At 45.8% G+C, this 26083-nt stretch overlaps 2 long non-coding RNA genes across 2 annotated transcripts in view; one reads left to right on the forward strand and one right to left on the reverse strand.

Annotated features, from left to right (window-relative positions):
• The window catches only part of LOC108786679, a 7282-nt gene extending 580 nt beyond the window's left edge, over positions 1-6702 (forward strand). The window contains exons 2-4 of the long non-coding RNA XR_001941219.1: positions 4731-4755; positions 6540-6593; positions 6677-6702. This is a non-coding gene — a long non-coding RNA (uncharacterized LOC108786679). The remainder of the gene's footprint in view (positions 1-4730; positions 4756-6539; positions 6594-6676) is intronic.
• A 5747-nt stretch (positions 6703-12449) lies between these two features.
• Positions 12450-23315, reverse strand: LOC108786680. The gene is made up of 3 exons (XR_001941220.1): positions 23305-23315; positions 17554-17556; positions 12450-12549 (listed from the first exon to the last, which is right to left on the reverse strand). It is a non-coding gene; the product is annotated as an uncharacterized LOC108786680 (long non-coding RNA).
• Positions 23316-26083: the final 2768 nt, after the last annotated feature.

The raw sequence follows: 26083 nt of genomic DNA on the forward strand, positions 1-26083 counted from the left end.
CTGAAAAGTGTTTTCATAGGCAATAAAGATGCCGATCACCTGTCATAGTTCATAAAGTCAGGAGGAGCTGTCCCTCCATCTGGGGATGAACGGGGAGCTTTATAACCTGACGTGTGAATCTTTATTTCCACCTGTAGCATTCACTCCTAGAAACAATGTTCCCAATATCCTCCCACTGGCTATTCTGGGCGTCCGTCTATTGATACAATTCTCTAAGTGTTCTGATTGAAATGTATGTAGGTCAACCTTGGCCCTCCAGCTGTAATGAAACAAACCCATCACTCCTCTGCCCGTGGCTGTCAGTCTTGCAATGCCTCATGGGACATGTAGTTCCACAACAGCTTTGATGGCACGGTAGCATAACCGTGTGTGTTTACTGCAAAGCAAACAGGGCGTTTGCCTGGAGCAGCAATTTGCAAGGGGGCTGCAAAATATGCTGCCCCAAATCGGAGGGGAAAGCTGGTGCCGGGTGCACAAAATCAGACAGCCTCGGCTGCCTAATCAGGTGGCTGCTGGGTGAAAGAGGAGGCGGGGCCGAGGGAGATACGGCCCAGCCGGTGGAGGCTACAGGCGATTTTGAGGAAGAAGCTTCTGCGGCTCCAGGTTGCGGGAAGAATTGGCATGTCCTGGAAGCAGGCTGGGGAGCTGCAGGTAAGAGGAGCAGCATGTGTGCAGGGAATGGGACCCCTGCGCAGCCCATCATGGACAGTCAGGTAGGCTGTGCAGGGTTTCTGGTGGGGTTTGCGGGGACTCAAATGGGCTGTGCAGGGTCTTTCATCATCTCAGCCTGAGACCCTGCAGAGCCCACCAGAGATCCTTTACAGCCCACCTGAGACCCCGGCTTCCCTGCAACGCTAAGTGCAACCTGTCAGAAGCTGTATCCAGAGACTGACAGGTTACGCAAAATGTCATTAAGGGTTGCGACAAATTTAGATGGGTGGCTGTGGTTGTGCTGCGTTTCATCTTGCCTAGGGAAGCATGAAACCTAAATACACTGCTGCTATGGGGACTGGTCTAGCAGATGGGTGGGACAGAGGATCAGGTGATTATATTCTTTAGTTTCATCCCTAGAACAAAAATGTGCACTTAACTCTTGCATTCGGGATAGCCCCACTGCAAGGGTTAATTTGAACACCTCCTGCAGTTCTTTCAGGCACTGACCTGACGCAAGCTCACATCTTAATCTATTTAAGTTAGCAATTTTCAAAGGTTTTGAATCCAAAGGTTTAGAATGAGTTGGCAATGGCAGCCTCCATGAAGCTTCGGGTGAGGTTTCCTTAAGTTTGAATGGACATTGGTAAGATAAATGCTCTTTTCATGCCAGTGATGGGGTTATGTAACACGGTGGAGACAAAGCTTGGACAGGTGAGTGGCAGGCAGTCCTTTCTTTCAGGAGGCTGGGTCTTATGAGGGTGACAGGTTGTGGCTAGAAGCGTTTATGTAACCATTGTCACTAGGCTACCGAGGTGTGGTGAATGTGTTATGTTTGACATTTCCTGAGGCTGTATTACTAGCGTCTAGTTCTGGATCTATTTATATCTGACCTTCCTGATGTACCTGTACTGATCTCAATGACTTTGTGGTTGATAATGGCTCTGAATGGCAGCCATGTCTGTGGGAGGAGGGCTATTATGGGATCCCAATGCCTCTAACAGCCCTATGCATGTGGTAGAATAAAGCATGGCTGCCCCTGTGTGTTTCAGGACCAGTGGTGACAGGCTTTCATTTGATTCAAACCGGTTTTACATTCCCATAAAAGCCGATGGCAATTCAAACCCGAGTCAGGAGCTAAGCTGCAAGTCAACTGCACATGTCAAAGCCCAAAGCCAGAGGACACGGGGCCCGGTCAAAGCTATTAGCAGTAGGCACAGTAAAGCATGCCTCAATTCTTCACCAATTGTGGTAACCGGTGAGCACGTGGAGCCAATTGGTTGAAATTTTACCAAAATCTTGCTTACTGGGCTTTGTTGGATTCACCCAGGTGCATAATGCCAGAGACTTGTTTCTTTTCCATGCTGAGGTAGAGCAGTGAGCGTGTGAATGCTGCTAAATCTCCTCAACGTGTCCACTAAAGAGGGGGAACAGAAGGGAGCTTCAACTGTATTGAATGGGACTTGTAAAGTACTTCCTGTGTACTCGTTCCTCCTCAAGACTCTAGGTGCTCAGTTGGTAATTATCATTTCTGGTTAATTTTAGCTTCAGGGTTAAGTTGGGACGACTATAGCAAAATGTTAGTCTATGTATGGGGAAAGAAGGTACAGCATGTACATTACTGATGTAGGTGTGCTAGGCTTATTACAGTATTGACAAGCACAAAGGTGCAGTTGTCCTTCAAAACCAACTGGGCCAAAAGTCAAGGTGCCATGTACTGCCAGGGTTTAGAATTCTAGGAGGCTCAATAGAATACAAGGCTTAATTTATGGAGTAGGGCACTGCTAGGTTCCTGTACGGTTGCCTCAAATTTGAGGGTTCACTTTAAAGCAGATGTTGCAGAAACCAATTACCCTCTTATTGATTAGCCCCATGTGAGGTGCTTGCTGTGGAGGTCACTTGGCCTTCCTGTGAGAAAGTGGGAGGGTCCACAAATAAAATCTACAAAAGCTCCCTGCATTTTGTTATATCGGGTGGGGGATTGGATTCATTTTACTGCATGGTTGCTTTACATGTCGCATGCAATATTACTCTCTAGTGGCATTCTGTTGAAAAGCAATGGCATGTTGCATGTCTGCGGCAGATGAGGCAGGTTGGATCATGAAGCTGTGAGTGTAACTGACCATCACTTACAATTTCACCACTGCTTTCTATAATAAGCTTAGCCATACACTAAGCAGCGCTTTGCAATTGATATGCCCAAGTGATGAGTAGTTATTTTGCTAGCTGGATGAAGGACTTCGTACTGAGGGTGTTTGAGCCAACCTAGCCAAGCAAAAATACACAAGGTAGACCCAACATTCATAGTGACTTGTTACACTAGCGAGCCAATTGAGGACAGGCAGAGCTCATAGTCTCAAAGATCTTCAAGTCATGGGTAGCCTGAGCATTCCCTTCAGAAATGGCTGAGCAGTCTGCTTTAAATACAAATTGCAATGTTGCCTAACCACTTTTAGTGATGTAGAGTAGACCACGTGTCAAACTCAAGGCCCAGGGGCCGAATCCAGCCCACCAGGCCATTTCCTAGACTTCTACTTTCAGATGTAGGTATTAAGTTATTACTAAAACCAGTGATAATCGAATGCAGAGGCAATTGTGATTAAAGATTAGATGCATTTTTATATAGTCTTAAGGCCGTGACACACTGCAGGCAAAGCAGCGCGGAGCGGTGGCGCGCTGCCTTTGCGAGCAGTGTGTCATGTAATTTTCTCCTCGGCATGTCAGCTTGTGACAACTCGCGGAGCTGAGCGTGCCGAGATGAACAATTTCAACTTCAGCCAATCGGCTCGATTGTTACGGACGAGCCGATTGGCTGAAGGTGCTGTCAATCATCTGACTGCACTCAGCTCACACACTGCACGCAAAGCTCCGTGCCGGATAGCTTTGCTTCGCTCTGCACGGCTTCGCGTGCAGTGTCACGGCCTTTACAGATACTTTTGAGGGCAACCATAATGTTGATGTTGTCCACGATTAAATTGAGTTTGACACTCCTGATGTAGACCAATGTTACAAAAAAAAAATACTTCTTGTACTTGCAGGAGTGATAAATCCCCAAACTGTTTTATTTCTCAGGGTTTTTGGTGGTGAGATGTGTGCTGAATGTCACAGGTCTGCACTCCTGTCACTGCAGGACTAAGTCTTGCTTTTCTGGTTGGGTTTTGTGAAGGACAGTATAGTGGAAGGAGTGACTCAAAGATGGGTGTACTCTATCTTGGGGAACTTTCTTATTTTATTTGCCACAATAAGAAGCAAGACTCAGCTAAAGTATTCCTTCTCGGTGGACACTTCCCCCTCACAGATATAATGCATTTATAGAAAGTAGCCTTGATTTGAGTCATTATAAGAATATCAAACTGTTCTTAGTGACAATAGGAGTGTTCACTGTCCTCTTACCACTGCAATGTGGGGGAGTGAAAGGAGGAAAGTTGGCGCTATAGGCTCAAAGTGTGACTGTCTCTCCTCCAGATCCACTTCTGAGGTGCAGTGCTGGCTCACTGTTGCCATATAGAACATTCTTTGAACAAGGTACTGAACATGTTGCTGCCCCTAGTATATTGGTGGCATTACTGTTCTTTCCCATGTTCTGCAAATCCTAAAATGTGGATCCAAAATTGGTTTAGTCATATGGTGTGACTTTAAACCAGACCTATTGTCCGCTAGAGTAGAGCGTACATGGAACGGCTCCTTTTTTGAAGTTTGGAAGCTATTGGAGTAGCATGAAGTCCAAATAACAGGCATTTTCAGAAGGGGAGGCTCAAGAAGGGTAGCGTCCATAGGTCTCGGTACAACTTTTTCCTTACAATGAAACCATGTGACTTTTGTAGGTCAGTAGTAATGTAGTTGGGGGTTTCGGTGTTTTAACAGTTCATTAACACAATTTTTTATTTATGGAGTCTGAGATTAGGTTTTATAATGCGTGCTAGATTCAGTTTTATGCTACTTTTCTGGTCATCACAAGTACAAAGGGTTAGATGATGACCGCTTTCTAGTCAAATGCAGGAACCAGTTTAAAGCATATCCAAACTGTATAAAAAGAGCAGATCGTTAATTTTTTTTGTGTTTTTTTTTTTTTCTTTTAGTGGAGCCTGAGGGTACCAGCCCAAGGTAAGACTCTTCTAATATGGTTACAGGGCTTGAGTTTCTTAATTTTAGACTGTTCTTCCACAATCATGACGATCCATGACTTCCTCTCCCGCAGTGCTGGTTCCTGCAGATTATGGGGTCATCTTGGCCCCTAAAATGGGTAGATCAAAAAATGCATACCACATCGTCATGTCATGCCCTGCTGTAACCTCTATGGGTAAAGTTGCAATGATGGCTCAGTAGGTTCAGCTCTACAATGCTGAAGCTTACAGATTCTTAATGTTGCACAAAGCCAAGCTTGGTTATATACTTGGGTCTTGCATGGGTCTATCCTTTTGGCACGGGTGCTGTCATTCCGCTTACACCACTGCAGAACTACATTTACTTCCGTGAAATGCATTACATTTCCAAAAGAATTGTACCTTGGTGCAACAGTTTTTAAAAATCTACTGTCAGCATATAGTTACTAGAACTCAGTGACCTTATCAAGACATGGGGTATGACCCATTGAAACAAATCTGTGATGTTCTGGATATTTGCCTGAAAAGACAATAAAACCTAGAACCAATGAATGTCCTGTTTGGGTTGTTGCTAATAGGCTGATTTGCTTAATGGGTTCTTGTTTGATTCCACTCTACTCCACCCAAATTCATGTAATAGGAATAAAAAGAAATCCCTGCTAAACTGAAGTATTTCACTCATACAGTGGATCCTCTGTTTGCAGGGTTCAGAAAACCTCTAATCAGCGGAATGGGGGTGCTCTGAGCAGACTGTATTTGGGGCTTGGCAGTCTAAAGTTTTTACTGTTACATTTGCTACGTAATTTATAGATTGGGAGAACATGGCGGGTTTTAAATACACAGCAGTATGTGTTCTGACAGACTGATCTGTTCTCTATGAGGGGAGGGTCAAAGTCCTGGCCACATGTATGCAAGGGAAGATTTGGTTTTCTACTGCTTCTAGGAAAATGAATCATTGGCAATGGAGGTGCGTGTGTGTTAGTGAGACCCTGGTTGGTTCTTTAAACACTCTTTATAGTGCTTTTGTATATACACTGCCCCACTAAAAGTCACAAACATTTCATTGGACCGCCTTTAGATTTGATTACGGCACGCATTCACCATGACATAATTTCGATACGCTTCTGCGATGTCACAACATTTTATCTTTTAGATTGTAAGCCCTCACGGGCAGGGCCCTCCTTACCATCTTGTCTTAAATTGTATTGTGACTGTAATGTCTTCCTTATATTGTAAAGCGCTGTTCAAACTATTGGCGCTATATAAATCCTGTATAATAATCAAAAGTTGCATTAACTTTTCACCAAGATCTTGTAGTGGTGATGGGAGAGTCGGACCTGTGTAAAGTCTTCTCCAGCACATCCCAAAGATTCTCAATGGGGTTAAGGTCTGGACTCTGGTGGCCAATCCATGTGTGAAAATGTTGCCTCGTGCTCCCTGACCCACTCTTTCATAATTTGAGCCCCTGACTCCTGGCATTGTCATTTTAGAATATGCCCAATGTGCCATCAGAGTAGAAAAAAATCAATTGATGGAAAAACCTGGCCGCTCAGTATATACAGGAAGGCAGCTATATATTTTGGTGGGGACATAACATTGCTGAACCTAGACCTGACCAACTGAAGCAACCCCAGATCATAACACTGTCTGAAATCCAGGTCACTTTTTTTGACTGGGCAGTGTATGTTTATAGTTGGGGCTAAAATAGTCTGAAAACTAAGACTGTGCTACTTACCTGTGTCTGTTTGTGTAGGTGCATTAATACATTTTTATTTTTCATTTTAGTTTCAGCAGTTAAAGAAGGACCTGGAAAAACGGTTCCCAGGGCTGCTGAAAATTGTAAGTTCACATTCCTGAAGTCTAAATTGTGTAAACTATTGAAGTATGGCAGTAAACCTCCTAATCTGGGTAATTTATTTCAGGATGGCGAAGGTACCCCAACTGCTACAGGATGGCTTGAAGTGAAGGTTAATGGAAAGCTTGTGCACTCCAAGAAGGTAAGGGAAGTCCTAATTCTGCTAGGCTTCATTTGGTCGCTACAGGTTTCTTTAGTTGGAAGGTTATCCATATACTGCTGAAAGGTGGCACAGGGTGGTGGGTCCAGAATATAGTAGAAATGTTTTGGTCTGCACCGCGCTTATAATTACTGTGAACATTTGGCCTACAGAATCTAAAGCCTCATGGTGGACCTAGAAGGCTGTAACGTGCCACCTCTAAATTGGCATCCCCTACTGTTCTCTAAAAGTTCCATACACTTCTCAAAACATTTTTCTTAACATTGAACTCCAGGAAAAATACCTGAATTGGGGCTTGGTAGGACCTCTTTATAATCTTCTGTACAGTGAACTCAAACTGGAAGAGGGCACATGAGTGGGTGAGTGGGTGAGTGGGTGAGTGGGTGTGTGGGTGAGGGGGGGGGGGGGGGGGGGGGCGTGCAATCAGGTGTGTTCTATGCACATGTGCTGACTTTCTTACTGCTTCTCATTGAGTTTCCATAGGCTGTGGCTCAGCAGGTGACCTAGCATATCTGCTCAAAGTGGAGCTGAAGTGGATTTTCAGATCTCCCATCTGTTGTGCAGCACCTGGGATTCTCTGTTCTCTTGGTTTCAGCTCCTCTGAAAGCACAGTACAGAGGTTATAGGCTTTCCACACCTTACCAGTATGTTGTCATTCTCCTACATGACGCAGTGATGGTCAATGGCTGTAATGCCAATGTGGCCCTCCCAGTCCTGCCCTGTGTGCTTCCATCTCATTTGATTGACTGTTGCCTCTTTTAAAAACAGTTACAAGTGGCTTTTGCAGGAGACCTCCTTGTAGTTTATGAAACTGCTCCCAAACATTTTTTTTTCTCTTTACCTAGATTTTAACTTTAACACTGCAGTAGGAGGTTATGCTGATGAGACCCGGGGTGGTAGGAGAATGCATCGCTGGCTCTAACATGGTAGTGGGCAGGATTTGGTAGAGAGCAGATATGAGATGCATCTAGAAGTGGCATAAAACCATGAGCAAGAAATGATACGGATATAGGGCTACAAAGTTTTCCCCTGCATGTGGGGGCTCTATGGCCTTCATCCATATTCTAAGGGCTCACTGCCCATATGTGAGCTATAGATATTTTATTAAACTTTTTTTTTTCCTCCCATATCCACTAGAACGGCGATGGCTATGTGGATAAGGAGTCCAAGCTGATGAAAATTGTGGCAGCAATTGAGGCTGAATTGAAGAAATGATGGCGTTAGGGACGTGGGGCTAACTACAGCTTGAGCAGTGATGGTAAGTTATGCTGAGGCTTTGGTCCTCGTGTACAGAAGCTTGGAAAGAAGTGTTGCCTAGGGCGGCTAATCTGATTCCAGATGTTGGGCAAATACCACTATGGGTTTTGTTAGAGACTTGATGTCCAAACATGGAAGTTATTATACAGACGCATGTGCTGACCTACTTTTACTTATATTCCAGAGTTATTGCCTTCCAGACCCCCCCCCTCCCACCTCTGAAATGTATTGGCACCTACAGGTGGAGCACAGTAATATGGAGCACCTGCTAGGATACAAATATACAGTGTCCACCTGTTGCGTTTGCTCAATCATGAGACATGATGACACGTGACAATCATATTTATCCTTGATTTACTAGAATTGCCCAACTCGCACAAGGATGCACCCAGTAAAGGGTGGAGGCCTCTGTTGCATGCACTTATTTTGGTGTGGTGTCTCGCAAAGTCAAGATTAGAACAAACGGAGGTGTCACCAGAGTCCAAAGGAGATTTTATTGCTAAAAGCATCAAAGAGTGCCGATGTGTTTTGGGGACAAATGTAGAACCTCTATCAGGGCTCCAAGTGCTCTTTCAAAAGGGGAATACCTGGACTTGGAGAAAGTTGCACTGATGGTGACCACAAATGAGGACTCATGCAGCAGTCGGCAATGCAACTCTTCTTTGTTTTGGTTGCACCTCCCCTTTTTTGTATGCGCTTAACATGGGCTTTTATGTGTGTATGCGTTTTGTAGTTCAGTGCATTTCAGACCAGGCAAAATGAGACATGCAGTATTTCTGGTCTGGAACAGACTGCGCTGGTGTGAACAGAGGCCAGAAATGGCATAGGGATGCATTTTGTGTCTGGAAATTGTCTGGATGTGGTGTGAATGGGCCCTTAGCCAGAATAGGCAACCCTGGCATGCCAGCTGTGCTGAGACTACTATTTGCTTCTGGAGTTCTGAGGTGGATTACCCCTGGCCTAAGCAAATATTCCCACAACCTCCTCACTATCATCCGTGACCTCAGTTTCATTTTCTAATGTTGATTCTCCGATTTTCCACATTTTGGAAGGATTTCATGCAGCTGAACTTGAAAGAATCGCTGGCATTTGGGTTAATTTGAAGTGAACAATGTTCTTGATTGAATATTTTGAATAAATGCCTCGCGGCACGAGAACGGCGTGGTTGCCTTCTGTAGCTTGAATGTCTTCATAATCGGCCTTATGTATGAAATGGAGGGGACTTCTGACCCGGGCCTGCACTCTTGCACACAGACGCATTATGCTGATTCATAGGAACATGGAAATTTAACTATATCCGGTTTGAGATTATGGACACTAATACACAAACCACAAGGCCCCATATCTGTAGGTTAAAGGTGCCCATACACTGTACGAGAATCGCGGGAAATCCTGCGATCGTACGAGAATCGTACAGTGTATGGAAGGCGTGCGACAGTTTCTACTGTACGGTCTCTACTGTACGGTCGCATGTCTTTTGTTGAACAAACGTGCTCGAAAACCCGCCGAGAATCGTACGATTGTCGGTGGGTTTCTAGCCTGCTCGTCCGATAGCTGCGGAATGGGCCGGTGTGCGCACACTGCCCGTTCTGCATTGCGGTCATCGGAAGCCCGCCCCTCAGCGGGGCAGGCTTTCGATGATCGCAAGTACGATCTGCCCGTCCAAGATGGGCAGATCGTACGAGCTTTCAATAAGCATACGACCATCGCAAGACAAAAGTCTTGCGATGGTCGTAAGGTGTATGGGCACCTTTTTAGATGTGATCTAGGGATTCCTGTGTCAGGAACTTGCGTTTTTCCTGCAGCAGGAATCCCTAATCTGGTGTTTACAAGCAGCAGCTGTCACCCGTTCAAGTTAATAATCAGGTAACCGCAGCTTCATGTAAACGCCTGCCCACGGCATGTAGTGGTATGTGATATGATTACATTTGGTTAGGAATCGATTACTATCCCCGGACGCAATGATTGCGCATCCAGGGAGTGTTGTCTAACCGCATGTAGTAATATCACATACCATTACATGCAGTGTGCGGGCGTTTACATTCAGCTGCTGTCACCTGATCATTAACTTGAACGGGTGACAGCTGACGCTTGTAAACATCAGATTAGAGATTTCTACTGTAGGGGAAAACGCAAGTTCCTGACTCAGGAATCCCTAATCACACCTAAACTTGCAGGTGTGAATGTTGCCTAATACACCCCCTACGTACACATAAAGATACTTCCCCCCCCCCCTGCACAAATAAAATACACCCCCCTGTACATACACAAAAAAAATACACCCCCCCTGACACACATAAAATAGCACTGCCCAGTCCCCCCTGCACAACCACATGTAAAATGTAATACAGAGCCCCCTCCTCTTTTTGCAGGGAGAAGGCACGATCCTTGGATTGATTGGTGCGGGCCACATAGTACCGGCTCGTGGGCCACAGGCCGGTACTTTGAGACCACCGCTCTAACCTGTTCTTGTTGAGCTCCATCCCTTACACAGGGCTACGGGTTGGCAGGTAGAAGGACCATGACCAACTATAGCAGGAAAAGTTCAGATTTGCATAGAACTTTAGCTGCCTTGATCCTTGAATTAAAGAATCATTTTGACATTTTTTACAGACTGTACGGTTTCTTATCAAAGCTGTTCTCTACCCCTACCCTCAGTCTTGTACAGTTGTACCAGCTCCTCTCCTGGACTCAAATGGCTTCCTCCTTTTTTTTTTTTTTTTTTTTCCCCACCCTGCGAGCTTCTGACAATGCATTAGAAGCGGCAGCAGGTCGGAGGCTGCCTCATTCCTAGCTGGAGGACATTCGGCAGCATCAAGCTCTTTCTTGGCCCACCACTTCCATTGGATTTAAATGTTTAGTCCTGAAGGCTCCGTGTCACATGTGGGCAGTCCATGTCCATGCAGCCTGCCTAGCAATGCCCACTCCTTCAGACTGAGATCACCCATCAAGGCATCTTGATATTTGCATAGCTCCTCCCAAAAGCTAGCCCGCTGCTTATATTAGGGCTGAGGGCTCTTGAGAGAAGAGTACTGAGGCAGGGTGAGGCAGAAAAGCTATGTACAGCACCCTGCTGACTCCTCCCACCATCCATTAATCTGCCTGCATTGTGCAGAGACCCAGTGATGGCATTTCCTGTTCAAAATGAAGTGTATATAATGTAAACTGGCTTTATATAAAAATGTTGCTGGAGGAACCAGGAAAGGCAAAATATAAGCAGATTAAACTTCCGTTTCTATTTAAAAAAGAACTGCAGGCAAACTTTCTTTACCTTTTTGTAGTGGGGCTACCCCAGCACTGCAAGGGTTAAGTGCTCACTTTTGTCTAGGCATTAAAATAAAGTTGTTTGCCTGATCCGCAGAGCCGGTGTGTGCTTGGACCGGTCCCCTGAGCCTGATCCGCAGAGCCCGTGTGTGCTTGGTCCGGAGCCTGATCGGCAGAGCCCGTGTGTGCTTGGTCCGGAGCCTGATCGGCAGAGCCCGTGTGTGCTTGGTCCGGAGCCTGATCGGCAGAGCCCGTGTGTGCTTGGTCCGGAGCCTGATCGGCAGAGCCCGTGTGTGCTTGGTCCGGAGCCTGATCGGCAGAGCCCGTGTGTGCTTGGTCCGGAGCCTGATCGGCAGAGCCCGTGTGTGCTTGGTCCGGAGCCTGATCGGCAGAGCCCGTGTGTGCTTGGTCCGGAGCCTGATCGGCAGAGCCCGTGTGTGCTTGGTCCGGAGCCTGATCGGCAGAGCCCGTGTGTGCTTGGTCCGGAGCCTGATCGGCAGAGCCCGTGTGTGCTTGGTCCGGAGCCTGATCGGCAGAGCCCGTGTGTGCTTGGTCCGGAGCCTGATCGGCAGAGCCCGTGTGTGCTTGGTCCGGAGCCTGATCGGCAGAGCCCGTGTGTGCTTGGTCCGGAGCCTGATCGGCAGAGCCCGTGTGTGCTTGGTCCGGAGCCTGATCGGCAGAGCCCGTGTGTGCTTGGTCCGGAGCCTGATCGGCAGAGCCCGTGTGTGCTTGGTCCGGAGCCTGATCGGCAGAGCCCGTGTGTGCTTGGTCCGGAGCCTGATCGGCAGAGCCCGTGTGTGCTTGGTCCGGAGCCTGATCCGCAGAGCCTGTGTGTGCTTGGTCCGGTCCCTGGAGCCTCTCTCCGCTGCAGTGGTCTAAGGTCCCTGAGTCATCACGTTCTACAGTCTATAGGACTTAAGGATGCCAAGGGAGATATCATGGCTGGAGCGTAGGAGAGGGAGTGCTGTCACAGCCAGCCGGCTCTGAGGGTTGGGTGAGTAACTGTGGTTTTTTCCCACCTAGGCAAAAATGAGCACTTAACCCTTTGTAGTGTGGGGGTAGCTCCACTGCAAGGATTCAAAAAAAATTTCCCCCTGAGTTCTTCCTTTTATGATTTGCTTCAATTGCTCCTAATATATTTTCGGTCTGTTCTAGGTGGAAGGATCTTTGCTTCTTTCATCTTTTCCGAACGCTTCATGACGGGAAAAGTTAAAACGCCACCAGGCGAGGCGGCTCCCAGATAAACTGCGATGGTGTGACTCAAAATACCTGTGTAAGAAGCCTCAAATGGAAGCTGGCACTAGACATGAGCTTGATGCAGCAGCATCGCTCATGGTGAAGGTGGAAGGTACAAAGCTGGGGCCCACTAATTAAGTGACAGTGCTGGTGTCCTGTGTGTGAGGGCACTACAAGGGTCAGCAGTCCCTGTTCATTAAATGGCCAGGGACTGCTGACACTTGTCGTGCCCTCACACACAGGACACCAGCACTGTCACTTAATTAGTGGGCCCCAGCTTTGTACTGTGGCATGCATCAGGGTTAAAATCATTAATATTATTATGCTCCAAATCCCATGAATGCATCTGCTTCTAGAAGTCATTCCTGTGGCTATTGGTCTTGCAATGCCTAATGGGATTTGTAGTTCCACCACAGCAAGGAGAGGGCTACCTCCTGGTACCAAATCCCTAATTTATGTATTGCTATATGGGTCCTAAAGTGGGAAACTGTTGGCAGCCCTTTGTCTGGCTTCTTGATGAACCGGCCCCAATGCGTTCAGTAGGTGGCACTTTTGGCAGCTTCTCGCCTGATATCCTTTGATCACAAAAATCAAAGGAGCCGAGTGAAATATTGTCAACTGAATACTAACAGCTGCCAATTGGTTGCAGTCACTGGTCGTGTATTCTGACAGCTGCATACCCACCACTGTTAGTCTTTTCCACCAGCAGTGCCGTAACAAGTGGTAGCACCATTGCAGGGGTGACACCAAAATGACTGACACTCAGTTTTGAGACCGAGAGCCCAACAGTGTCAGGAGAGAGGCAGGGACCCGGTGGCATACCTCATCCCACTGGGTGTTTCAGGGGTCCAGACCAGCTGACAATGGTGTTGTGTGAACAGCACTGGAAATGCTGCAATGTAATAGAACATAATGGAATGCACATTGGAACATTTTGTTATAACGTTATTCATTCTGCCATCTCCCTCAATCAGTGGAGAGTTGTGCTGCTGGTTCAGCAGAGTTCAGGGGGGAACCAAACGGTAACAAATCAGGCAATTTTATACTTGACAGGCTGAAAATTTTTACGCATATGGAATACATTTTGACGACAATGCATACAGTACACTCATTGTATTATGTAGCATTTTCCAAATGGGCATATTTATTGGGCATGACCCCCCCCCCCCCCCCCCCCCATTTAAAAAAAAAATAGGTTATGAGATGACATGTTCTGTAAACTTTTATCTTTCAGCCATCTGGGGCTACCACAGCATTTTACCGGGACATAAACCATTTAATAAAGCTCCACCTGGAGGGGTTAATATATCAAACTGAAGCTACAGGGTATCATTCTAGTGAGGACATAGATGGTTCATGTATTCATAGTGCTGTTATGGAGTGATGGCATCTCGGTTGTCACCCTCGGTATAAGAGAGCACCAGCACTCACAAACTTCATAGTCTGAATTTTTGTTTCTTATTGAACATTTGTCATCAAAGCCAACATTTCGGGGCCATGCAGGGTCCCTTCATCAGGGTGTTGTCTATGTTGCCCTGATGAAGGGACCTGCATGGCCCCAAAATGTTGGCTTTGATGTTGCATGTGACAGGTGTTTTAATAAAGAACAAAAATTCACACTTTAAACCTTTTGAGTGTTTGATCTTCTATGCAATGCCTTGAGATTACATAGTGCCATCTGTATTATCACTGCGAGCACCACAACTGTGGAAGGATATAACGCCATATGGAGCGCAGCTGATCTACTACAAAACGATCAGTTGTCACCCTGTCCCATGCCCCCTGGTTAAGGTTACAAGCAGACATTCAGACACTTTGCACAGGCATGGCCCATAGTCTCCAGCAGGAAGTCTATCTAGGGTAGTGATGTTTAGCAGAGTGTGAGTGCATGTAGATGGGAATGAATTGACTGCAGTAGATCAGCAGCACTGAGGTGTGTGTAAAAGTTCATGGTACTAGAACACGTCGGTTGGTTAACCATTAACCTGCTGGTCGTTATCAGTTTAGGGGAAGAAACTAAAGTACGTGCAGAGTAGTCACACGCACATTATATTGGTTGGAATCGATAAAGGTAAATAGTTTACATGTGAGTGGAAATTCGGGTCAGGAAGATGGCTAGAGTGGTGTGGGAAGCACAGACTCGCAGAGGGAAAGAAGCAGAAGCAAGAGTGAGATGCTTGCACAGTGAGCCAAACAATGGTGACATCATAACCTCATGAGACCAGCAGTAAGAAGCAGCTTAAATGATCTCACACTCCAGCTATAGAGGCCACTGCCATCAGGGAATACCGTTTCCATAAAGGGGTGCACTTGGTCAGCAACAATGTTGAGGTAGGTGGTGTCAGTAACATCCACATGAATGGGAGGACCCAAGGTTTCCCTGCGGAGCAAATGCCCAAAGCATCACAATGCCTCTGCCACCTTGTCTTATTCTTCTCATAGAACATCCTGGTGCCATCTCTTCCCCAGGTAAGACACATACACCCACACCCCTACACCTGGCCATCCACATGATATAAAAGAAAATGTCATTCATCAGACCAGGCCGCTGCCTTCCATTGCTCTGTGGTCCAGTTCTGATGTTCATGTGCCAATTGTGGGTGCTTTTGGGGGTGGACACAGGTCAGCATGGGCACCCTGACTGGCTACGCAACCAACTGCAATGCACTGTGTGTTCGGACACCTTTCTATCGGAACCAGCTTTAACTTTTTCAGCAAATTGAACTACAGTAGCACTTTTATTGGATCGGACTAAACAGGCCAGTTTTCGCTCCACTTGTGCATCATGACCCTGTTGTGTGTTCACTGGTGTTCCTTCCTTGGACCACTTTTGGTCGGTCCTAACCACTGCAGACCAGGAACATCCCACAAGAGATGCAGTTCTGGAGTGGCTCTGACATAGTCTACACATCACAATTTGGCGTTTGTCAAAGTCGCTCAAATATTTACACTGCTTCCAACGCATCAACTTCAGTGACAAAATGTTCACTTGCTGCCTAATATATCCCCCCACTTCCAGGGGCCATTGAAAACCAGATAATTTGTTATTCACTTCACCTCTCAGTGGTCATAATGTGCTGATCCGTGTAGGTCACAAGTGAAACCAATTGGTAAGCTAATTCTAAGACAGAGACACATTTATTAAGCAACTTGGTGACAAAATGACATGCAAATTATCCTGCCTCAAACTGAGTAAAACCCCTGGGCCGGAAACCTTAAGCACCTGAGACAGATTTGCAAAAGTCTGAGATTTGGCGAAGATGACGACCTGTATTGAGCAGAAGTACAATAAGTGGTTACCAGGGGTGTAACTAGAAATTGGGCCCCATAGCAAAATGTTATATGGGGCCCCTGCGATTTCTAGTTATTCCCCTTGCAGAGCCCACCATAGAGTCTCTATGGTGGGGTCTCAGGTGGGCTGGTCACACCCCTGCACACCTCTTACCTGTCAGCCCCGATCAACTGTCCACGGGCGATGGCGGGCCCCACTTCCTCCTCCGCTGCCGTGGCTGGACCCAGCCTTCTCCACTGCTGCTGCCTGTCACTGACTCCGTATTGGCTGTGAGGAGGAACTTGCCGCTGAACAGATCACTGACAGGTTGTCAGTGATCTGAACAGTGGCGCATTCCTCCTCAGAGCCGCCAGTGATAGCCAGCAGCCTGCGATGCCATAGCGACCCAGGCGGCCTGCACGGCATCAGGAGAACCCCTTTGTGCCTCGTCCTGGTTGGGCCCCATAACGGCCGCCTGGGTTGCTATGGCGATTGTTCTGCTACTGTTGGTTACATCAAGTTTATTGTAGTGCAGTGCTTCTTTGGAACATCGGAGTGGGGTAATTTATGAAGATATAAGAAGATGGCCTGTATTGAAAAGAAGTACAATAAATTAGTGAATGGGTCAGATTTATTATGTTGCAGTTCTACTTTACACAGTGGAGGCGGTCATTTATGAATCAATCTCTACTCATCTTATAATAAAGCTCACTGCTCCTGTTCAGCATTGCCTTGCTGTACTATAGAATCGATAAATATTCCCCATTGTATCTGTGTGATAACAGAAATAGCAAATTCACTCCTTTTAGAAGTAAATAGTGTAAGGTAGAAATCAAAGAATTCACATGTACGTATTTTCAGGGTCTTTAGCTACAGCTCCATAATTCAGCAGGTAAGTAACAGAAGATGTATTGCAAGCAATCAACTATGGCATACTAAAATTGGAAGGGTAAGTATTATAACTTGAGTGCAGGGTGCCATTTTCTTTTCTAGTAACGCTCTAAAGAGAAGGAATAGACAATATCTAGGGAAATGTTCCACTCAGCAAGCATGGAAGAGATATATGACACTTTTATATTTGACTTTACTGAAAAATCCTTTTCTCTACATTGATGTCAGGCGGCACGGGAAGACTCATGACCGGTCTAAGTGTCATTCTAAGAAGCCCTGCACTCATCTTTGCCCTCCAGCCAGAAGTGTGAATACTGGTAGTGCAAGGATCTAAAAAAAATAAGGTTCTATGGGTAAGTGAATTAATTGCGTAAAGGTACATTGAGGCTAAGCATGGTCACATCCTGAGCCCCCAAAATCCACCCCCCACTTACCTGAATTGCAGGGTTCTCCTCCCTGCAGGCTGCTGTAATGTTTTGAATGTGGTAACACAGAATAAAAATGGCTATATACTGAGCTATAAGAGACACACAACACACAGAATAAAATGGCTATATACTGAGCTATAAGAGACACACAACACACAGAATAAAAATGGCTATATACTGAGCTATAAGAGACACACAACACAGAGAATAAAAATGGCTATATACTGAGCTATAAGAGACACACAACACACAGAATAAAAATTAGCTATAAGGAGAGCTGTAAGAGACACACAACACACAGAATGCAAATGGCTATGTACAGAGCTATAAGAAAGTGTTACAACACATGGATGACTTTCCAAAATGTTTGTATGGCTGAAAATTGCCTGTAATTATGGTCTGATTGCTGCAGTCATTTGCGCCGGCCTCCTTTTTACTGACTTGACGTTGAATTTAAAAGTAAAGTTGTGTGTTGCTGCGACTCCCTGCGATTGATAGCTAGCAGCTACTGTAAATGCAATTGATCCCAGGGAACTGCAGGTCGATTGCACATACAGGTGAAACTCGAATAATTAGAATATCATGCAAAAGTAATTGCAGTCATTGCTGCAAAAGGGGCCCAAACCAAGTACATACGCATGCTTGTACTTTTCAGAGGTCCGATATTGTTCTATGTACAATCCTTGTTTTATTGATTGCATGTAATAATCTACTTTTTTGAGGTTGTGGATTTGGGGTTCTTGGGGTTTTCATGAGCTGTAAGCCATAATCATCACAATTATGACAAATCACGGCTTGAACTATCTTGCTTTGCATGTAATGAGTCTATCTCATATATTAGTTTCACCTTTTAAGTTGCATTAGTGAAATAAATGAACTTTGCACGATATTCTAATTATTCGAGTTTCACCTGTACACTTGATTGACGATTGCAATACAAATCAATGGGAAGCAGGCTTGTACAAATGATCGTGGCAATCCACAACCAGCTGTTTTCAAGTTTCAGCCATAGTTTTAGTATAGTCAAGTCCAAAAACAGGGAGTCATAACCAAACAACATGTCTTTAAAATAAAAAAGATCAGCCGCAGCCCGCATGCTGACTAAACCCCCTCAATACAAAACTTAAAAAAAAAAGTTCTGCCTGGGTTTTAGGCTTTAAAGAGTTAGGCATTAAAGAGACCCTGTCACCTTGCCCATTCAGGCCCTAATCAAAGTGTCTTTGCAAAGGGGCCCTCCTGACCATACTTACACTCATCTTTCCAGCAATTCTACGCTCCCCTGTCTTGCTAGGGTCCAGCAGCCAGTCACTAGGCCCAAGTACTTTCACGTGACAGAGGGAGTGAGGTCACTGCGCTCCTTAGCGTCCGACACCATCTGACACTGTGTATTTTTGTGCTAACTGTCACAGAGAAAAGCTTGGTGGAAGAACATTTGGAAAGTGAATATCTATGGGACGCGAGGGGAGCTTTGCAAAAACTTTGTACTGAATAGAGATGAGGCTGAGCTTGGTGGGAACCCAGTTTGCTTGAGTTTGTTCAAGCCCGCTCAAAACTATGGCTGCCACCCCATCCTCCCGACCCACCCAGGTGCAGAGAGGTGCATTCCCCACCCTGCAGCAATATGTCAGGGGAGGAAAAGTGCCCCCGGCGCAACTGTCACCATTGATTGAGCCAGGAGGAGAGGGTTGCAGTCATAGTTCTGACCATGATAGGATGAATTCAGGTGAGCTGGGCACACACCAAGCCTAGGCTCATCTTTAGTCTTGAATAGGGAAGGTGACACTTTCTCCTAGATTGTAAGCTCTCCTGAGCAGGGCCCTCCTAACCCTCTTGTATTGAATTGTATTGTAACTGTACTGGCTCCCCTTTATTTTGTCAAGCGCTGAGCAAACTGTTGGTGCTATATAAAACCTGAATAATAATCTATTTAAGCATGCATTGAAACCAAACAACTGTCTGTGCTTTACGCTTATATTTCTAATGTTGAGCCCTGGGGGCTGAACGAGAGAAATCAGTCCGGTCTCTTCTCCATGCTAAACAGCATGTATGGAGGAATTGCTGTTGTATTCACATAGTCCGCGCCTGTGGCTGTCTGACTACCTGAATAGTACTGGCTCCAGTCACTTGTCATCCAACAATTTTCCACCTGGTTCCTTCGATTCGGCCACCTTTGGCTCAAATTTGGGCCGATTCAACAGGAATCAGACACAATTTGTGCCATGTATGGCAACTTCTAGTCCAGTTGGACAGTTAAACACAGATAGTCATGAAAAAAAATGGACATCATTGACCCCAGGGCTCAAAATTTCAAGTCCTGAGCTACTAGCCAGGCCTTAAGAGTTACTCGCCACCAGTTGCCCCACCTAACCGCAACCCTGCCTCGGCCTTAACTCCGCCCCTAAACCCACCCTCTTAAATTATCTTATGAAATTACACTTTTAAATGTTGAAGGCAGAATAAAGTTACAAAAATAAATATTAACAACAACAAATAAATATTAACAACAACAATATAAATACCCTCCCCTCTGTTCTCTGCCTCCCCCCATATAAAATAATACCCCACCGTTCTCTGCCCCCCACATATAAAATAGTGGAGTAGGACATGGTAGCTGAAAATCTGAAGTAGGGTTGCCACCTTTTGTTCAAGCGAAACCCGAACATACTCTAGCGACGCACTGACGTTTTTTGGGGGAGAACGAGTCGTTGCTTATTCATATGTAATAGAGCCACCCATTACTATGTAAATATCACAGTTGAGACTATTTTTAGTGGCGGGCCAGTAGCCCCTATCTTAATTTTGGTTGCCCCTGTCTGCCTGACAACTTGTGTCCGGGTTTCTGCTGCCATGAAACCCGGACACAGCATTCAAAACCCGGACTGTCCGGGTGAATCCTGGACAGGTGGCAACCCTAATCTGAAGCCGTGTGGCACCTTGGAGCAGTAACATTCTGAGAGAGGTTCTAACCTTTCTTTGCTGTATCCAAAGCTAAAACAACATTACTGGGTTGTGTTCTAGCCTATGAATATCACTTTAGAGCCAGCTGGGCATGCACAATTGCATTGTGGGAACATGCATGCTTATACCTAGGGGAAGGAGAGAGAGGCGCTCTGTAGACTTCTGAGTGCACACTACTTTTGGGGAATAAAATAGAGAATACTTGAGGATCCAACCCAGCTGACCAACTCTCACCAACAATCAGAGAAGGTTTACAATGCCTGATCTAAGGCCTCATTACCAGTGGTTAAGAACAGATGTTTGGCCCTGGACTCAATCTATCTGCATCCAGTGTCGGACAAATGTCCCCAACAGCAGGTAACTGCTGAATGTGCGGATACATGCTTACAGCCCCGGCTCCTTTCAGTCTGTCAGTGAGTTCTGCAGGCCGAGCAGCTGCCGCTGATCAGAGTGCCAGAGATATCAGTAGTATGCTTGCCCCACTATGGCCAATTGTGGGAACATACATGCTTGTGCCTAGGGACAGGACAGAGGGGCACTCTGTAGACCTCTTGGCGCAGACTTCTCTTGGGGAATAAAACAGGGAAGTTGGGAAATCCAACCCAGCTGACTCTCACTAACAGTCAGAGAAAGCTTACAATCCTGTTCTAAGGCCTCAATCACACTTCACATGTATCCATGGTTACCTGCGGTTAGGGACAGATGTGTGGCCCTGGATGCAATCTATCTGCATCCAGGGTCGGACATATGTCCCCAACTGCAGGTTACTGAGTCATTAAGTTGTACAGGCTGAGTGGCCACCACTAATTGGAGCGCCCGGGCCGCAGGTATCTGCAATATACTTGCCGAACAATGGCCAATTTAGGACGTGTGAATGAGGTCTTATTACTGTAAACGGAAAGACAAAGTGAACACTCTTTTCAGGTCATAGGCACCATTTTCCCCAATCTATTCATGCAGTCCTGAACATTCCTGATGGTGGTTGATGTGATTTTATTTGCATCGTAACTTTCTGCCAGTATTGTGTGTGAATTTGAGCTGATTATGCCATTCCAGAGAGGATTTCCTTCCATTTCAGAAACAATAAAACATTTTGTCTAAGAGACTATACAAGGAGTGCTCTGGTACGGCCAGCAGCAGAAAGTGATAGAAAACGTGTATCAACCAGAGCTACGGTATGTCTAAAGCTGCCCGTACATCTGACGATTATCGTATCCGGGTGATCCTACGATCGTACTATAATCGTAAGGTGTATGGGCAGCGTGCAACTGCATTTACTGTACGGTCGCGCGACTTTCGTCTTACGAGCACGCTAGAAAAACTGCCGAATCGTATGATTTTCGGCGGGTTGGTAACGCAAACGCAAGACGAAAGCCGCACAGTCGAGGTGCGCAAGTGCACACTGCCAGCTCACCATTGCAATCATCTGTAAGCCCTCCCCTCAGCGGAGAGGACTTTTTATGATCGCAAGTACAATCTGCCTGTCCAAGATGGGCAGGTCGTACAAACTTTTAATCACCTTACAACTATCGCACAACGAAAGTCGTGCGATGGTTGTGAGGTGTATGGCCAGCTTTATGGTACATTACTTGTCCCCATTAGAGATATCTACCCTGCCCTCATACATACAGGAAGTGACATTAACCTCTTGCCGTCCGCCCGTAGTAAAAAAACGGACGAGTAAACCCTAACAATCAAATTCTCTCATTTGCTTCCCTTTGGTCTGTTCAATATACCACTGGAAGCATTTTGTTCTATCTGTTAACATACCTTTCTCTTGAAGTCTTCTTGTTGGTTCAGTGGCGGCAGCACAGCAGCTTCCTCTCCTTTCTGGCAATGGTGGTGGTGGGGGTGAGGGGGCATTCTTCTAGGACCAGGCATTGCTCAGACCTGGAGTGATGTAGGCGCAACATGCATGATGGCATTCCTCCTAGGGGGATGTGTACATGACAGGCCGGGTTCACAAAAAATGGGCACAATTAGGCCAGTGTGGTTCTGCCCAAAGAGGACCTCTGCCGCTGGACCAAGGAGAAAGTCAGGGACAACAATGGAGTGTGGACAGGGTAAGTAGAACTCGGGATTTATTTATTTTTTATGAGGGGGGAATCATAGGAAAGATTAGAGAGACAATTAGAAGGAGTTAACAGGGACTCTCCTGAACAGAGACAAGGACAGCCATAAAATCCTGGCACATGCTCTAACTCTTTTCTATCCAAAACTACAAAAAGATGTTTTGGTTGGAGGTTCTTTTGCACTTACTTATATGTTTTTATATTGTGGACAGAAACATCCAGAGCAGACCTGCGTATTTTACGACCCACGGGACGTACCCAGGCCCTTTGTCTGGCCCGCAGTCCGGACATTGATTGATCGCTGACTTGCACTCGGGTATGGCTGTCTGACAGTGGATGCGCCAGCCTCCAAGGCCAGTGCATACACTGCAAGCCATAGCCCAGCGCAGGTCGGCGATCGATCCATGTCCTCTTTTGGTATTCCGCTATTGGTTGCTAGGACCGCTGGCGTGCTAGTAACTTTTTTAATCTGCAGTTTTGATTAAAATAATTCAATGGAGATCCTGCCATAAAGGTCCTTGTTCGGGCTCTTCCTGTTATAGGGTGACAATGCTCTGTCTGTCTTCCGGTTGTGCTCCTGGGTGGACACATGGGCTCTCCGTGGAGACTACAAGTTGCCATTTCAACACACATTAAGCATGCATGGTCCACTGTTGTCCACCGGAATTCGATCCTGAGAAACTCCATGCAACCATTGTTGGAGTGCATGCAGACAGGAAGTCGCTGCAAACAGGTCGCTGGAGATCAGAGCAGGATGAAAAGAGGTGACAACTAGTGTTTTATTTAAACAAAAGGGCAATTGTTTATGATACATGGTGCTTTAGGGAACTAAATACCATTAGGGTGGGGTTTACATGCAGACTACATTGACAAGATAGGGACACCCTTGTAAGGTTGGCCATAAACAGACCAATTTAATGCAATGTTCAGGCTATTTAGGGGCCCCCCTAGGAGGCAATAATATGTGCTTCAGAATCACTTATCACAGTTTGTTGGAAAACCTCAGTGTGACCTTACTGATCCTTTTAGATTATAGAAATAGGCAGGCTGCCAATGCTGAGCCCTCTGTCTCATGTGTCAGTATGCCAGTGTTAGTTGTCTGGCTGTCATGCTCATCCAATGGCTTCAATGCTCTCTGAGTTGCTGACCCAAAACAACGATGAAGATAAAGATTTCTGACTTTCTCTGTTACTTGTTTGTTCTGGCTCTGTGAAGTATAGAAGGCCAGGCAAGCAGTAGTTTCGGAGGGACAAATGCAATGGACGTGACCAGATTGCTGTCATAACAGGTGTACTTTAAGAACCCAGCGGGTCATTGAACTCTCACTTATCAGAGCAGTTATAGGATATCAGTTTTGGGTGTGCACACCCTAATTAACATTTACTTCCACCCCATGCAGCAGATACTAGCACAGTCAAGTGGTTTGATCTCATCTAGTAATGGGTCTATTATGCTGCTAATGGTATTGCTGAATATTGTCCCGATAAATACACTAAACCGGGCCAGTCTGAGAATGACTTTAAGCCACTTTATAAAAACCTCAATTACACATTAAATCTGATTCACTTCTAAATACCACTTGCAGCCACCATCCATTCCTCCAGCAACCAATACACTGATTTAAATGTAATGCTAACACCCAGCTACTAATTCAAGGGGTAATTAGCTGCCTAATTGTGTCTACAGATAAGAAGCATTGATATGATAAACAGGTCAGTGTTCCCCATTGTCCAGATTAATGAGCCCGCATAATTAAATCAATTCTCCCTCCAGGGGAAGCCCAGGGGATGGGGGTGGGGGGCAGTTTTCTTAATTGCATCCAATTTGGGTGTGTGACTGTAGTTTACATTCCAGCACCCTGGAAACTAAATTAGTTTGCGTACAGGACTTTGGTCACATGTCACACTCACCTGGTTCTTCCACAAAATCCCCTACCCTGATTGAATCAACATAGAGATCCTGTGCAAGACCTATTTTTAGGCCATCCATACCATTACTGGCCAAGTATAAAGACCAATTCACTGTGTATGAAATGACAACTAGATATGGTAGATGTGAGCTGTGTCCAGGTCTGTTTCATAGTGCAAGGACTCCCAGCAGCACCCTTCTACCCCAACTCTAGTATTAACAGACCCCCAAGTCCCAAAGGGCCCATGTGCAGCTGTACAGTCTGCAGAAATAATATGTTCAACCCCAGGGCCGGATTTAGTCTTTCTGCTGCCCCAAGGCCAGGTTCCTCAATGTGCAGCCCTCCCTGCCAACCCCCTCCCCCCAATGGAGAATGGCAACCAGACCTGCAGGCTGCATACACGTGATCTCTGCAACATCTCCGGGATCACTTGTACAAACAAGTGGCAGCTTCCCAATTGTTACATTTAGCCCTTCTTGCCCAAAGCAGGGCTAAATGTAGAAAAAACTGCCCACCCAGTGCCCAGAACTGCATGTCCCAGGCTTCAGGTGATAGGAATTTCACACCCCTGCTGCCCCTCTACTCCCTTCTGCCCCAAGGCTGGGCCTCGGTGGCCTTGTGGGAAATCCGGCCCTGTCCACTACTGATCCTGGTCTTAATTTATAGAGATTTCCACCGCAGCCACTACAGCTAAGGACTGGTAAGCTGCAATATATGACGTTTTTGTTTTTGGGTTAAGATATACTTTCATTGGCAGCACTGGCACAGAGGGTAACAAAGGCAATCCTGAATTACTACACACACAAAAAGTATTTGAGAGCAGCCTTAATGCAGGCTTTTCTACACGGAAACATACATGTTGACCTTGACAAAATTCCAGAATACTTGCGAGTTTTTGTACATTGAACTGATAACCCAAACAATGTTATCAGATTTCCCAGCAATCTTCTGTAAACTACAGAACATCTCCTCCCTATGTAAAGGGGATGAGCAGAGGAGGAAGTGTTGGTAGCCCAAGTCAGAAGAGCCTGCTGCTCCATCATAGATACAGTGTGGTGGGTGAGTATTGCCCTAGGACACAATTGTGTTAGGCTAGCCATACACAGCTCCAATTTTGGCTGAATGGTGAATTATCAATGGTGAATTGATAAAGGATTGTAACACATTGGACACTTCATTGGCTCCAAAGGCATATACGCACCAGAATAGTTTCTTACAAAAACAGAAATGCCTTCCTCTGAGTTATTTAGACTGTGCCAAATACTACATTTCCTTCATACACAATACAGGAAGTAATTTCCTAATTTACTTCACACCCAATATAAAAAGTGGTGCCTGCAGGATTTTGGCAGAAAGGGGCAATTTACGGTCTGTATGTGCTCACCTCAATTTGCTTTCCAAAAAAACTATCCTACATGACCACATGGGAGGCTGACTAGGAGTTATTACAGAAATTGGGTTCCCAAATATTTAAGGGAAATGTCCATGTTTGCCTGACTGAAGCAAATGGTAAAGTCTTATACAGGTGGTATCTAGTTCCCTTGTGTTTATCCTATCTTATCTATCACCCTTATGTTTTGGGGTCTGTGGACAATAGGGAACCAAGTTTTACACCTGATGCTCATGTTTTAAATGAATGTACTGCACTTAGAAGCATTGCGGTAAATCACATGCTTTACCCCAATCTAGAGATGTGAATGGACCCCCAATGTAGGTGTGGTAGTTCTTGTGCTCTTCGACTTGGCTATATGTGTCTGTGGCCAAACCTCTACACATCTAATAGTCAGCTTGCCTTACTTGTGGATGGGTACTTTCTATACTCCAGGCTTTAGAAGCACAGGACAGCACAAAAAGAGGCAATATGTAGCCCCAAGGCTGGGCCTCGGTGGCCTTGTGGGAAATCCGGCCCTGTCCACTACTGATCCTGGTCTTAATTTATAGAGATTTCCACCGCAGCCACTACAGCTAAGGACTGGTAAGCTGCAATATATGACGTTTTTGTTTTTGGGTTAAGATATACTTTCATTG

Source organism: Nanorana parkeri, unplaced genomic scaffold (assembly GCF_000935625.1).
Source record: "Nanorana parkeri isolate BGI_ZX_2015 unplaced genomic scaffold, ASM93562v1 scaffold221, whole genome shotgun sequence".
In the NCBI taxonomy this organism is placed as follows: Eukaryota; Metazoa; Chordata; class Amphibia; order Anura; family Dicroglossidae; genus Nanorana; species Nanorana parkeri.